This window comes from Humulus lupulus, chromosome 8 (assembly GCF_963169125.1).
Source record: "Humulus lupulus chromosome 8, drHumLupu1.1, whole genome shotgun sequence".
Classification (NCBI taxonomy): domain Eukaryota; kingdom Viridiplantae; phylum Streptophyta; class Magnoliopsida; order Rosales; family Cannabaceae; genus Humulus; species Humulus lupulus.
In genome coordinates this window covers 23,562,199-23,566,603 of record NC_084800.1, presented here as the reverse complement: position 1 = coordinate 23,566,603, position 4,405 = coordinate 23,562,199, and positions in this window count along the sequence as shown.

Sequence of the window (4,405 nt, the reverse complement as noted above, 5' to 3'; positions counted from 1 at the left end):
GGACGGAGAGGGCCGAGGCCCTCAAGCTGGAGGTAGAGAAGTTGTCTTCCATCAACTTCATCCGCGAAGCTGTGTACCCCGTGTGGTTGGCCAATCCCGTCTTGGTGCCGAAACCAAATGGGACCTGGAGGACTTGCATTGACTTCACGGATCTCAACAAAGCGTGTCCGAAGGACTGTTTCCCACTCCCCCGAATCGACCAAATGGTGGATGCTACATCTGATTATGAGATCTTGAGTTTCATGGACGCTTACTCCGGCTACAACCAGATCTCCATGCACGTGGCGGATCAAGAACATACCAGTTTCCAAATCGACAAGGGTATCTATTGCTACATAGTCATGCCTTTCGGACTCAAGAATGCCGGAACAACGTACCAAAGGCTTGTCAATCGAATGTTTCACGCCCAGCTAGGGCGAAACATGGAAGTGTACATCGATGATATGCTGGTCAAGTCCAAGACGTCCCGGGACCATTCAGACGATTTGGCGGAGGCTTTCGCAGTTATCCAGAAGTACGGGATGAAGCTGAACCCTAAGAAGTGCACCTTCGGCGTGGCTTCCGGGAAGTTCCTGGGCTTCATAGTGAGCTTCCGAGGAATTGAAGCCAACCCAGAGAAAATCAAGGCACTGATTGACATGGCCTCTCCCCGGAAGCACAAGGACGTTCAAAGCCTGACGAGGCGAGTGGCCGCCATGAGCCGTTTCGTTTCTAAGGCCACGGACAAGTGCGTCCCTTTTTTCAACGTCCTTCGGTGAAGCCAGCGGTTCGAATGGTCGCCCGAATGCGAAGAGGCCTTCCAGAAGCTGAAAGAACACCTAGCCAAAACCCCCATCCTGGCGAAGCCAGTCGAAGGAGAGCCTTTGTATCTATACCTGGACGTGACCGAGCATGCTGTCAGCGCCGCGTTGGTGCAAGAAGAGGAAAAGACATAACTCCCGGTATATACGTAAGCAAGCGGTTACTAGACGCCGAGTCTCGATACCCGTTGATCGAAAAGCTGAATTTCTGCCTGTTGATGGCATCCCGAAAGCTTCGACCTTACTTCCAGGCTCACGCCATAAAGGTCTTAACCAACCATCCCCTGCGACAGGTGTTGCAGAAACCCGAGTCGTCAGGGAGACTCCTGAAGTGGGCAATGGAGCTGAGCCAGTTTGATATATCTTACGTGCCCCGGGTGTCCATCAAGGGACAGGCCCTGGCCAATTTCATCGTCGAATGTTCCGGGATTCCCCCAGAAGGGAATAGCCCCGAAGTCCCCGCGGCGCCCGTTTGGAGAATCTTCGTGGATGGAGCCTCGAACGAGAATGGGGCCGGCGCCGGGATCATCTTGGTGTCGCCGCAGGGGCACCAGCTACAAAATGCCCTTCGTTTCCAGTTCAAAGCATCGAACAACGAGGTGGAGCATGAAGCTGTCCTAGCCGGCCTGCGCCTGGCCCGAGAGGTAGGGGCAGCGAACCTCGAAATTTACAGCGATTCTCAGCTAGTAGTCAGACAAATCTCGGGGGAGTATCCGACCAAAGGGGAAAGAATGGCGGCATATGTGACTCAAACAAGGGAGATGCTCCAGACGTTCGCGGTGCATTCCATCCGCCAGATCCCCCGGGAGCAAAATGTCTTCGCGGATACATTAGCGAAGTTGGCGACCGACGCAGAGGCCGAGCTGGCCGGATTGATTCCCGTCAATAACCACCCCGTCCCGAGCATCAGGGTCCCTGCCGTCCACGCCGTCGACCACTCCGCCTCCTGGATGGGAGCGCTGATCAAATACCTGTCCACCGGGGAAGTTCCAAATGACCGGACCGCAGCCAGGAAACTCTTGTACGAGGCACACCGGTACGTCATGATGGACGGAGAACTCTACCGCCGAGGGCTGTCTATGCCTTACCTCAGGTGCGTGTCCGGAACAGAGTTGAGTGCCATCATGCATGAGGTGCATGAGGGTTTTTGCGGAGATCACACGGCCGGGCCCAGTCTATCCAAAAAGATCCTGCGCCAGGGATACTTCTGGCCCACCATGAAGAAAGACTGCATAGGCTACGTACGCAAGTGCGAACAGTGCCAGAGGTACGCGAAGATCCCTCGGGCCCCCCCAACAGAAATAACCTTGATGAATAGTCCCTGGCCCTTCGCAGTGTGGGGGATCAATCTTGTTGGATCCCTCCCGACCGGGAAAGGAGAGGTTAAGTATGCCATTGTGGCGGTGGACTATTACACGAAATGGGTTGAGGCAGAGCCCATGAACACAATCACTTCCAAAAAGGCCTTGGATTTCGTCATCAACAGCATAGTGTGTCGGTATGGCCTCCACTACAAAATCGTGTCCGACAACAGGAAGCAGTTCGACAGCCTCCACTTCACGGATTTTTGCGAGAGACACAGTATAGTGAAGAGTTTCTATGCGGTTGCCAGACCTCAGGCGAACGGGTAGGCAGAAGCCGTGAACAAAATCCTAAAAGGGACACTGAAGAAAAAGCTCCAGGCCTGTAAGAGCAAATGACCCGAGGAACTCCCCCGCGTATTGTGGGCCTACCGGACGACCGAGAGGACGTCAACCGGGCACACCCCCTAATCGATGGTTTATGGATGCGAAGCCATCATCCCAATTGAAACGACCATCCCGTCCCATCGACGCGACACTTATGACCCCACCCAGAACCACGCCTTACTCCAGGAATCGCTGGATCTCATCGAAGAGATCCGGGAAGAGTCGCAAGTGCAGTTGAAGATGTACCAGGGCAAGATATCGCGACATTTCAACTCGAGAGTCAAGAGCCGTAAGTTTGAAACCGGCGACCTAGTCCTGCGGAGAGTCTTCCCTGCCACTCAAGATCCGGGAGTAGGGGTTCTGGGCCCTAATTGGGAAGGGCCATATGAGATCCAGCACGAGGTTTGCCCCGGAACGTACCGCTTGAAGCGGCTCGATGGTTCGGAAGTCCTGCGAGCCTGGAACGCGGAGCATCTCCCTAAATACTATCAGTAGTGCTAGGACTTTTCCCAGTTTAATATTTTCGTTGTATGCAATGTACGCCTCAGGGCGAATTTCTTTCGGACAATGGAAATGACGTGTGCGAAACGTCATAAAGGGCTATTATCGCAACCATGCTAATCTATCTCAAGTGACCCCAGACCCATCTCCGCTCACTTGCGGGGGGTATCATCCCAGGTATAAGCAAAATACCTGGCGGGGCACAAGCTTAGGCTAGTCCCGGCTCGGACCGCTGTCCGGGAGATGCACGAGCCCAAGGCCGGTCCCACCCCGGACGAACGATGTCCGGGGGTATAATAAAGAGGACCGAGCCCAAGGCCGGTCCCACTCCGGACGAACGATGTCCGGGTGTATAATAAAGACGACCGAGCCCAAGGCCGGTCCCACCCCGGACGAACGATGTCCGGGGGTATAATAAAGAGGACCGACCCCAAGGTCGGTCCCACCCTGGACGAACGATGTCCAGGGGTATAATAAAGAGGACCGAGCCCAAGGCCGGTCCCACCCCGGACGAACGATGTCCGGGGGTATAATAAAGAGGACCGAGCCCAAGGTCGGTCCCACTCCGGACGAACAATGTCCGGGGGTATAACATAAAGAGGACCGACCCCAAGGCCGGTCCCACCCCGGACGAACGATGTCCGGGGGTATAATAAAGAGGACCGAGCCCAAGGCCGGTCCCACCCCGGACGAACGATGTCCGGGGGTATAATAAAGAGGACCGAGCCCAAGGCCTGTCCCACTCCGGACGAACAATGTCCGGGGGTATAACATAAAGAGGATCGACCCCAAGGCCGGTCCCACCCCGGACGAACGATGTCCGGGGGTATAATAAAGAGGACCGAGTCCAAGGCCGGTCCCACCCCGGACGAACGATGTCTGGGGGTATAACATAAAGAGGACCGAGCCCAAGGCCGGTCCCACCCCTGACGAACGATGTCCGGGGGTATAATAAAGAGGACCGAGCCCAAGGCTGGTCCCACCCCGGACCAGCGATGTCCGGGGGTATAATAAAGAGGACCGAGCCAAGGCCGGTCCCACCCCGGACGAGCGATGTCCGGGGGTATAATGAATAGGACCGAGCCCAAGGCCGGTCCCACCCTGGACGAGCGATGTCCGGGGGTATAATAAAGAAAGAACCTGCCCGAGGCAGGTCAACTCCGGGCGAATGACGTCCAATCCGGGAAAATTGACTTCCAGAATACGAAAGCATCCGGTTAGCCCCAAGGCAAAGCCGGGGCCTAAAACCGAGTCTCGAGGGCCCTGGACTAAGTGCCAAGACTGGAGACTTGGAAAATTAAGTCGTTGGAACTAGTCCCGGCCGTTGGAACCGTAACTAGGCCCCCTGCATTCAGTTGGTTGCGTCAATTAGACGAAATTTCTATTGAACAATAAAAGGAAGCTTTCGTAAAAACC